This window comes from Oenanthe melanoleuca, chromosome 13 (assembly GCF_029582105.1).
Source record: "Oenanthe melanoleuca isolate GR-GAL-2019-014 chromosome 13, OMel1.0, whole genome shotgun sequence".
NCBI lineage: Eukaryota > Metazoa > Chordata > Aves > Passeriformes > Muscicapidae > Oenanthe > Oenanthe melanoleuca.
In genome coordinates, this window is record NC_079347.1 from 3,576,974 (window position 1) to 3,588,723 (window position 11,750).

Consider the following 11,750-nt stretch of genomic DNA (forward strand, 5'->3'; position numbering starts at 1 on the left):
GGAGAGACCTAAGAGACTGTTACTTTGGGTAGGAAGTGGATTTTCCCTCTCCTATAATCTTGTTAAATTACCCTGGTTTTAAATCAATGATTTATATCTCCCACTTCAAATCCAGAGTTGGGGGGGGAAACCCCAAACCCTCTCTAAACAGCCAGTGTGTGACAAGCAATACATTTTCACTTTCATTTACCCTCCCACTGCAAAGTTCACTCAGCAAACCAGAAGTGTTAAGGGAAAATACTGGGAAGGACTGGTTAAAAAGAAAACCTTGGCTGAAGTGAGATGGAAAACAGATTTCCCGGGTTAGGTAAGTATCAGAAAATAATACATAATGTTAGACATCTGAAAAGGGAAGTAGGAAAATATTTAGGAATGTGCATAACCATTTGCAGCCTAAGAAAAGCAAAAAAAAAAAAAAACAGTTTCATGAGGAGAGGACACTGCAAAGAATGCCAGGAGGTGCCACTCTTGGGGAAATGGCCACATCCTGTGCCCAGCACTGCTTTCTGGGACTGCCTGGGATTAGCTGGCTGAGGACACCCAAACAGACTCTGGTTTGCCCTTTGGGTTTCAGGTTTCCCTCCCTGCTTGCATCTGTGTAGGTCCTGCAGCTTCCAGGGGGAATCATCTCTTAGCAACACTCACAAAAATAAAATCGAGTCAGACCCAGCACAGACCTAGAGGTGACACCTGCAGTGGGGAGCACTCCAAGTCCCTCCAGTTAACATCTCCCTGAGCCCCCAGTTTGGTGAAATCCCCTGTGCTGCTGTGTGAAAGCCAACTGTGCCCTGGCTGCACTGAAATTGGGGAGGGCACAGGTACAGGGAGGTGATTCCTCCCTCTGCTGCTCTCTAGTGAGGAGCACTGTGTCCAGTTTTGGGGTCCCCAGCACGGAAAGCTGGGGCTTCTGGAGCTGCTGGAGTTAGTCCAGAGGAGGGCACAGAGATGCTCAAGGGCAAAAAGTGTGAGGTGTCACCTGTGGTGACAGCAGGGAGGAACTGCATGTCCCAGAGCCAGGAGGAAGCACCGACATCACCCAGGGACATCTCCAGCCCTGCTGAGCCACTGCTCTTCCCCCAGGAGCAGGAGGGACAACATCCCAGGGGCAGCAGGAACAAAATCCCAGCCCCAAGAGCAGCAGGAACAACATCCCAGGGGCAGCAGGAACAACATCCCAGGGGCAGCAGGAACAACATCCCAGGGGCAGCAGGAACAAAATCCCAGGAGCAGCAGGAACAAAATCCCAGCCCCAAGAGCAGCAGGAACAACAGCCCAGGGGCAGCAGGAACAACATCCCAGGGGCAGCAGGAACAACATCCCAGGAGCAGCAGGAACATCCCTGCCCCAGAAGCAGCAGGAACAACATCCCAGCCCCAGGAGCATCCCCATGTCCCTGCTGGGGCTGAGCACTGGGGGAACCCAAAACAGCCCCTTTCCATTTCTGGGTGAGGTGGATGGAAATCACCAGTTCCCATGGGAAGACACTCCTAACCTCCTGGACACTGGCACATCCCTTAAAGCAGGGCTATTATGGGCTGGTGAGCCCTGGTGCTCCTTCCCTGCCAGGCACTGCACAGGATGGGGCTCTGTGTGCCTGTCCCCACTGCCTGCTTGGGAAGGAAATCCCCCCACGTGCCCTGCAGCACCCTGAGGGGAATAAAGCCATCTGTTCATGCAGGCAGGCCAGCTCCAAACCAATTAATGCAAAGAGCTGGTATTAAAGGGTCTCTGCTCCATGCAAATCCCCTCCTGCAAACAAACCTTGCAGGTCCCAGCCCCAGTCTCCAAGGCAGGTTCCAATCTGATTAGTTATTCCACGTGCCTTAAATTCCCCACTTACAGTTCCCAGTGAATAAAACTATTTTTTTGCTGAGGTATATGAAACACTTACAGAATTTCACCTTGAGGTGTCCTTTGCAGGGATAATTAGTGAAACTGGGACCCCTCTGGGGTGGAAAACAAGCAATTTAATTTGTTTTGTGGCAGTAGTTGTCCTCCAGACCACCACCCACACAGCACAGCACCAGACCTCCACACAGTCCAGCACACACTGAGTTTTATCTCCCATATTTGCACTACTCCAGACTATTTTGGGTGCCTGCCTGAAGCAGAGCACAGAGTGCAAGGTGTGTAGTTCAGTATATTAAAAACAGGAGAATGAATTAATGAGGAGGGAGTTCAGCAACAGTTTTGTGCCATCCTCTGAGCAGAAATCCTGGAAAGCACTTGGTACAGGTGAGCTCACCTGGGCAGGACAAGGGCTGAGAATTCCTGCAGGAGCACACACTGTGGATTCTGGAAATGCAGTGGGATGAGGAAACAGTCCCCCCTATGTTAACATTAACAAATGTATTTGTTAACCAAGGGTTTAAACATGAGAGCACCAAACTGGAGGCTCAGGCTGCTCAAGGAACCCCAAGGAAACTCCACAGCTCCTCTGAGCCTGAGCCTTCCCTCCCTCCACCAACACCCACTTTCTTTTCTCAGACAATTAATTTGTCTTCTCAGTCCTCCCATTTAAAGACCCAAGTCTGAAAGCTCCCCAGATTGTAACACAACCTGGGAGAAGCATCATGTGCATCCCTTCCAGCTCTATCCCTGCCCCACTCTGCTCCCCACAGCAGGGATGTGGCTCCAGCTCACCTCAGGCCATTATAAAGGGTTTGATCCTCAGTTGATTTCTTTCCACTGCTTTGTACATCACTTTTTTTCTGTTCTGTTTAAAAACAGACAGGAAACTGATAAAATTCTGAGCTAACTGAATATTAAGCACTTTATACCTCACTGATTTACGTTTCTTCCCTGTAGAGCATTCTCTAGCTGCCACCTGCAATGTTCACAGAGGCTTTGCTTCCCTCATCTTGCTTCAAGTCAGATCCCACAATCTTCACTCAGGAGAAGTCCCTTTCCCCAGCAGTAATGGGAATGGATAAAAACATGGATAAAATGATGGTCTTGCAGTAGAAGACAGTGAGAGAAGAGTGAGATGCATTTCCTGAAAGCAAAAAAAGGTTTTCATTAAAGATCAGATCTGCTGTCAGCCCCAGGACTCCCAGGCAGTTCAGAACAAACATCTCCCCCTTGGCCTGAAGGAACGGGAGGCAAGTTTTGGTCTTACAAAAAAAAAAAAAAGAATGAAAAAGTGAAATTGTGGGTGCCCTGTGTCTGTGTGGGGGGCTGAAGCCACCTGGAGCTGCCCTGAAACCAGTGCAGGCAAACAGGAAATCTGATGGTCAGGGAAGAGCCAGAGCTGGGAGCACTTGTGATTTTGGCATTGAAAGTGTTACAGAAAACTTGCCATAAAGTTCCTCTGAGGCTTCAATTTCCCTCCTCCCAATCTTCCTTTGATTTTGATCCCCTCCTTTCCTCGTGTCCTTTGAACTCTCAGAAAGGCACTTTGAAGAGATGTCATAAAGTGGGGGCTTTATTCAGGATCTGCTCTTTGATGCTCCTGCTCGGCGTGGGAAGCACAGCCCCGCAGGATGTGGAGCCAGAGGAGCTGAAAGCCCAGACAAAAAGGAAAGGGACAGAAGTAAAAGTGTGGATGTGGTGTTTGGGAACAGCCCACGGGCACAGGCACAGCCCCACAGTGGATCCTGGGCTGCAGGACCTGCTGTGGTCACACCCTGGCTGCTCCTCTGAGGGGTGGAGAGGGGCAGCAGGCTGGGAACCCCTGACCCCAAAATATCCCTGATGTCACCACAAGGTCACAGCTGTGACAATTCCCCTGTGGGAAGAGCTCTGTGTCACTTGGAGCATCTCTGGCACCCAAGGCTCAGAGCTCAGCTCAGCCCAGCAGCTCCAGGAGTGGGTGCTGGCATCACCCTGCTGCCCTTCCCAGCTCCTGTCCCAGCCATACAAGGTCCTGCTGCCAGACACACAAAACAGTATGAAATAATCAAAAATGTAAATAATCCTGTTAAACCATCAAAAATGTAAATAATCCTGTGCACACAAATTGCCAAGAACAGGCCTCCAGCTTCCAAGCCCAAGCCCAGGCAGGAGGCAGCAGGTGCAGAGCTCAGCACAGCACCAGCTCTTCAGACCCAGGAAAAAACACCCTTCCCCTACTGGAGGATGTAGAAATCAGAATCACAGGATCATTCAGGCTGGAAAAGCCCTCTGAGATCGTGGAGTCCAACCTCACTGCAGCCCAGCTCAGGCTGGGTGACTTTTCCCCTCCTGAGCTGCTCTTGGAATCATGATGGGACATTTGCACAGTGAAGCTGTTTGTGCAGCACAGCCCCCATGGCACGAGGCCACTGCTTGGATCCTCTCAACTTTGTTTAACCTTTGCACAGGGAATTGCTTTAACATCCAAAGGAACCTCTCAGCCAGGAGAAACAGATGTTCAGGCATTAGATAAGCTACAAGCAAGCCCACGGTGTTTATCAGCAGGGACATGGGGCTGAGTCTGGGTTTGTTATTTTTAATGGGTGACCAGTGGTAGGAATTATTCAGAAATAAGTGAAAACTATCCTGAAAACTGCTTGAAGGGTTTCTGAAAGGATTTTTTCCTCAGTTGCTCCTTCCTACCTGCAATATCAATTTATATTCCTTTTTTAAATTATAGCCAAGTATCTGCTTCTAAGACTGAACGCAGATGCAGCTGGAACAGGAAATTTTAACTTGCTTCCAACCTGGGAATTTTGCACTTTAAGCTTGAGATAAGGAGGGAACTTGGTTTTAAAGACACATGTCCCCTAACAAAAGCCAATTGTACTTCCACAGGGGCCACCCCACATCCCTCCTGAGAAACCAGTACTGCAGAAAAAGGCAAAATCTAAAGAGCTAAGCAATCCTAGTGTGCATTTATTAAATTATTCCCACTTAATTCACTCCTAGAATCACAGAAACACAGAAAGCTTTGGCTTGGAAGAGACCTTAAAGATGATTTATTCTACCCCTGCCATGGGCAGGGACACCTTCCACTGTCCCAGGCCTTGGGCACTGCCAGGGATGGGGCAGCCACAGCTGCCCTGGGCACCCTGTGCCAGCCAGCCAGAGCCACAGCTGCACTGGCAGTGCCCAGGAGCCTCCCAGAGGACAAGCACAAAGCATCCATGGCTTTTCTTGGTGCAGCCAAGGAGCCTTGGGAAGAACCACGGCAGCCTGGCTCCTCCTGCAGCTGCTCCCTTCACACAACCAGCCTTGAGGAAAGCAGGGAAAGAGAAAAAAAATGAGGAAGTGAATGAAAAACGAGGGTTTTGTGATGGGCATTTAGTGTTACCGACCTGTGGCAGAATTTTTAAAGGCACAATCAAACATCTAAAGCTGCAAATACAAAAGCTGGCACTAGGGAGAAATGCAGCACCCAAACATCACCTAAACTCAGGGGCTGGAGTTCCCATCTCCCTAAGCCCTGCAGTCCCATGGGATCTCCCCAGGGACCTTCCCCAAGAGCAGGGCAGGGAGCAGAGAGCTGCCCTGCCCCAGCCAAACCCATCTGCAGCAAAGTAGGTCAAACTGAAACGCTTTGCTCTCAGCTGAAGGTCACCACTGTCTCCCCAGCCTGCTCTGGGCAAGTTAAGTGTGTTTACATTGAGAAGATGTGGAGAGGTTTTGGAGCTGGAAGTGGCTGGAGGAAAAAGAGGCTGTTAAAGAGAGCAGGAGCATGAGCCTGCATCCGAAATGCTGAACGCTGAGGGAGCAAAGAATGAAAAATCCCAAATAACAGACATTTCCCTCAAAGGGCAGGAGTGTTAGAACTGCCTTCCCCACTCCTGGGCAAGCACTGGGACGTGTTCCTGTACAAACTGCAGCACTGAGAGAGGTCTTGGGTAACATTTGTAGAGGGCTTTGACATGGAAAGTCCAAATTTCCCTTTACGGAGGCAAAGTCTGACAAAAGCATAATGGAAAGAGGCTCTGAAGGACAAAAATTGACTCCCTGGCACACACACAGGCCCACGCAAACTTTCCAGCCTGCCCTCCAAGTGTGAGCACTGGTGTTTCCATCAAGTGCCTGAAAGCTCAGAAAGCTTCTGGAGAAAGAGTAAACTCATGATTAGACCCAGCACGACTTTTTCCTTGGATTTCTGCAGAAATTTTACAAGTGGTTTTGCAACAGGAGCAGGGATTACCCGGGTACATTTGTGGGTGTCTCTTCTGACTGCACTGCAAGAGGAGCAGATGTGGCCATTTCAGGGTGTTTGTCTGAAATCATTGCTGGGGACATCTGTCAGAGGAGACTGCACAGAGAAATAAATTCATAGAAGAAATCACAGAATTATTCAGGTTGGAAAAGCCCTCTAAGATCAGAGTCCAGCCATTCCCCAGCACTGCCAGTGCCACTCATGTCCCCATGGCTGTTAAATCCCTCTGGGGATGGGGACTCCACTCTTCCATCAGGGAAGAAATTTTCTTCCCTGTAAAGCATTCTCTAGATGTCACCTGCAACGTTCACACAGGGGCTTTGCTAAACCTTCCCTGGTGCAACTTGGGGTCATTTCTTTTGTACTCAGGAGAGGAGACTGACCCCACCTGGCTACAACCTCCTACACAAAACAGGTTGGAAGCAGCCCTGGACCTGAAGGCACACAGAACTTTGGGAAGCCCAAAGCTAAAGCAGGCTGCCTCCCCTGCCCCAGCACGACCCCACACCCAGGGGACTCCTGGAAGCCTCAGGCAGGGGACACATGCTGACATGGAGTTGCATCACACATCATGCACACAACACACAGACCATAGCACTGCCTGCACAGGAGAGTTATGCTAGAAGACTAATTAATGTATTTTGGCTTCTCCTAATGAAACTCAGCAGCTGGAAGCAGGCAGGGTGCCAGCACCACGTGAGTGCTCCCTTCTCCCTTGGACTGGGCTCAGGAATCCCTTTGCTGCAGAATCCAGTTGTCCTGCACGGCTCTTTGTCCCCCCAAACTGAACTAATCAATGTCTGGCTGTGAGTTATCATGGAGGGAGGGGAGAGACGTGCCTGGAAAGCTGTTGTGCATCACCCAGGGTATCCTAACCCCTCTCCACACACAGGACTCCTCTCCCTGTGAGCAGAAGGGCTGGAAGCAGCTGAGTGCCTGCCCTGGAGAGCAGCTCTGAGTGAGGTTATTGCATTCTTGACTTAAGCCCATTTTTCTGCTCTCCATGCAAACATCAATGAATTTTGAAAGGGAGCATTCAGCCTGGACAGTATCTCTCTATATGGGGATTATTCTCCTGCTCGGCACGGGGGGAATCCAAATCTATATGGGGATTTCTTCTCCTCTCACCACCACAACCCCTGACTGTCCCACACATCCCAGCTACTCCCCAGGTTGCTGCACCATTCCCAGGGCTGCAGGCAGGAGCAGTCCCTCTCTCAGCACAGCACTGGAAGCTCCTGCAGCCCATCCATGAACACCCACACACCTACAGGTGTGTGCCGGCCCCGCACGGCAGCAATGTAAATATGTTTTACTCTAATTATGGAAAGTGCTTTGGCAGGAGGCAGCAGGGACACAAAGAGCTACTATTGAGGTTCCTCATGCTGTGGCCTCCATTCAGCACACAATTGACAATATTTAGACAGCATGGGCTGGTTCCTTCCTTCTCAAGGTAACTTCCTCGTCTGGCAGCCCGGGCGGGCTGTAAATGACCTTGTGTTTGAGGACAGTGGCAAATCAAAGCAGTGGGCAGAGGCAAGAGGTGCCTGCTCCACCACCATCCTGCTCCCTGCCCAGCAGGGAGGCTCTGGGTGATCCCACTGTGCAAAGCAGGGATGGTGTGCAAATAAAGATTTATTAATCCCAAGGGAATCTCATTGGGGGTTTTGGCTCTCTCATCTCTCCCCTCCCATTTTCAGCCTTCCCCAGGCAAGTTCTCCCCTCTGAGATGCTCCAAGGTTTGCTGGTTTTTCACTGGGCAGCTTCACTCCCAATCCTTTCCTCATTGTCCATGCCCTGCTCCAGCCTGGCTCCTGTAACACACAGGGCCAGACCACAAGGCACATTGACTTCTGCAAGTCTGGCTCTAAAACCAAATAAAAAGCTTTTCATTGACACTCAAGTGTAGGTGCAGCAAGTCAAAAGCCTTATTTTCATTTTTTACAGCGCTCCCACCTGAATAAATTCATTTTAAGTGCCACTTTTCCATTTGTGGATTATGAAAGGTTGGGAGGTCTGGATGCCATCACCAGGGCCCAAAAGGCAATATATTACCCACTGCAGGAGCTGTCAGTGCTGCAGCATCCCACAGCCAGGGGCACTGCCCCTGGTGACTCCAAGGATGGCAGAGCCCTGCCTGGGACACAGGGACAGACACACGGACAGAGGGACAGCTCCTCGCAGAGTGGGACAGGCACATGGCCATAAACCAATGGTGGGACTTGAATGTGACATGGCTCAGTGGAAAAAAAAAAAAAATCCCTAATATAAAATATTTCCTAATCCACCCACCTTCCTGCTCCCGTTTGGAGCAGAACAGCTCCATTGTGCCCCGGGGTCTGCTCAAGGCAGAGCCTGCACAGGGCAAGGAGGGGCTGCACCCCTCAGTTCAAACACACCCCCAAAGCCAACTGGGGCTCTTGCAAACACCCAGTTTGGATCCAGGGCCAGCCCATCTCCAGCTATAATGCACAGCATCACCTCAGATTACAGATCACATGTGCCTGTGGGTGTGAGTGCAAGTGCCTGAGGCAGATTTGGCTCACCAACAGCTACAGAGAAATCTGAAGAAATAAAGTGCCATGGGATTGTTGGCTCTGCATATATTTAATTTGCCAGCCATTTTTAATCACAGGAGCCACAGCTCAGGGTGCTGGAGCATCCCTGCTGCCAGCCCAGATTTGAAATCTGTCTGCCCAGATTTGAATCTCTGTCCACAGTGGGAACATGCACCATCCTGTCAAACTCTCAGAACAGCAGCAAGCCCAGCATCTGAAGGATCACCAGGTTTAAAATCAGAGCAGAAGCAAGAGGAGCTCCCTGTGTTTTCTGCCACAGAAAGGTTTTCCACAGCCTTTGACAGCTGTGAGCAAACCAGGGGAGGTTGGAGTTTATTCCACTCCTCTGACAAAGCCATGCAGCACCATGTGGCTCCTCACTCCTCACACACACAGCCCTCCACAGTAATGCAGGGACAGAAGCACTAGGTGGCAAAAAAAGCCAACAGGTTCTTATTAGTTACAATCTGGAAATGAGCATTAATGCCTCTATAAAATTTCAGGGGTCTCAGCCCAGGACCAGCGAGTTTTGTTGTTCCCAGTGAAGGATGGAAGTGAGGCTCACAATCAGACAAAGAAAAGGGGGAGAAAGGGGTTAAACCCCAAATTGTTACTGAATAAATAGTACCAAAGTAGAAAAAACATCTTGCTGGATTTCTGAGCACCATTTCCTTCTTGGCAATGACCGTGTAATAAAGCATCAAAATAAACAGTAATCAAAAAAATAAATGTCTGGAATTGGTCTGTATTCCAGATGAGAAACATCTGCAGGGGTAGATCAGCAGATCTTTTCTCTTTTTCCTGGGCAATTAGTTGGACAATTCAGTGCTCTTATAGGTAAAATTATTCTCCCAGCCTCTTCGATCACCTCATAAATTAAATCAGTATTTTTGCAAAGGAAGGTAAAATCAATAAATACCTCCAGATAAATAAGAGCAAAAGACTCCCCTAGACACAGCTGAGCCATGTTCCTTGGGAGCATTTCCTGTGCAGCTCTCCTCATTTCCAACTGCACTTTCTCAAAAGGATGGGGGAAAATCCAACCCTCAAATGTTTTAAAATTTAAAACTTAGGTTATAATTTTTCCTGTGCTAAAATGAACATGAGATAAGGCTGGATTAGACCAGTGTATCAACTGTGACTTGTTACAGACCATAAACAAGGACAGTCTCATTCATTTTGGAACCACCACTACCAATTATGAAAGCATTGTGCTTGTCATACACATTGATTAGAAAAGCTGTTTATTTGAACTAATAAAGCAGTAAATGAGCTGAAATTGTCTTTTCTTTATTTTTAATATGATAAATGGAATAAACTATGGGTACATCTGTTCCAAGCTTCTTCTCCACAACATGTTATGTCTGAAAAGCCTGAAAAATGTTCTTTTCTATTCCAACATTTCAAAGTAATGATTTTCTGCAAAGCATCACCTACAAAACATCCATCAGGCTTACACAGTTTAATCCTCATTCTGCATTTAGTTCCCTTTCTGAGCTAAACCACATTACATGGGGAGGAGAGAACAGGCATTAACCTCCAGATAAATCATGGGCATCTCTGGCTCAGCACCCCAGGATGCAGCTCTTGAGATGCCACAGAACCATGGAACCTTCTAGGCTGGAAAAGCTCTCCAAGATCCAGTCCAGCTGTTAAGCCACCACCAAACAAAGTCCCCAAGTGCCACTTCCACGAATGTGCCACTTTCAGCTAAATCTGTATCACAACTGGAAGAGCCCAGAGGGACAGACATGTGCTCTATTTTAGCCACAAAATTATTTTCCCCTCTCCCATTACCACTATTTTTTCAAACCTTGCTGCTGTCTCTGAGCCTCTCCCAGCAGGATAAACCCCTGAGCAGGAAAATGCACACAAACCTCTTGGACTTTAAAAACATTTCCACCTAATAGCAAGGGAGAGTCCTCCAGCATCTGTGCAGCACTGCAGCAGTCCCTGCCCTGAGCACACCATTATTCACAGAGGAAATGCTGGACCTTTTTTTGCCCAGGCACTGTGGTGACACAGCACATCAAACCCATATTCCAGTTCTGGGATCTCCCAGGATCAGTGCAGCTGGAGCTGGGAATGCAGACCCTGCACTGCCTCAGAATGGGAGCTTAGTGAAACAGCAAAGAGAGAAAACAGTGTCACCAGATAATGAACACTTTATTTTAGGCCGTGGTTAAGTAATTTGCTTTTCTGAGAAGGGAGTTTTTTATTGTATTTAGAGGGGGTTTAAGGGCAGCCATGGTGAAGTTTCTACATAAAGGAAAAGCAAACAGCTGAAGAGTCCTCCCCAGGCTTTGATCCTCCCTGCAGTGAGTAAACCATGAAGTGATTGTTAAATCCTAATCCGATTTAAAACTGCTTTTGAATGCTTCAGGGGAGGAAGTGCTGGCTCTCACCACCCTCTCCAGCCCAGGGGTTTAAAGCTGTGTCACCCTGCCTGTGCAAAGCAGGATCCCTCCCTGGCAGCTGCTGCAGCCCAAAACACCCACCCCAAATAAAGCTCATTCCAGCTGCAAGTGAATCAAACTCCTCATGTGGGCACCTGGAGAAAGCTCCCCAGTAATTCAGCAAAGCCCTGGGTCTGTCCTGGGCAAGCCTGGCTTTGTGTGACAGGCCCTGCTGGCACCAGCAAACAGCCCTGACTCTCCTCAGGAGCGTTTCTGGCATGTGGATCTGAGGAGTATTTTCCTTAGCACATAAAACTATTTCTATTTTTTCCTCCAGACATACCATTCAAAAGGAATCAGGATCAAGCAACCTGCAAAAATGTGATACAACAATTGCCAAGCAAACTTCAGCTGCAGCATCTTTCCTGTGAGAGTCTCTCATGACATGCTGGCAGATGAGTTTTATGCCACCTATTGTTTTTTCCACTATCTTGTTATTCTCTGGACCCCTCTGGTTTGCTGTTGAGATTATCTAGAAATGCAGCAGGGCACCTGTGACCCCATAATTACAGAGTTAGAGAGCTGCAGGACCCTGCCAGGCCAGGAGCTGCACAGCCAGAGGGACAACCCTGGTTTCCAAGGGTCCACGAAGGAGAAAACCAGGAACACTGAAGATTTAGGATCCTTACATCTGGATTCTGT

At 48.8% G+C, this 11,750-nt stretch overlaps 1 long non-coding RNA gene across 1 annotated transcript in view; it reads right to left on the reverse strand.

Annotated features, from left to right (window-relative positions):
• LOC130258857 (uncharacterized) overlaps positions 1-2,980 on the reverse strand; it is a 9,178-nt gene extending 6,198 nt beyond the window's left edge. The window contains exon 1 of the long non-coding RNA XR_008841550.1: positions 2,781-2,980. This is a non-coding gene — a long non-coding RNA (uncharacterized LOC130258857). The remainder of the gene's footprint in view (positions 1-2,780) is intronic.
• Between the last annotated feature and the right edge of the window lie 8,770 nt (positions 2,981-11,750).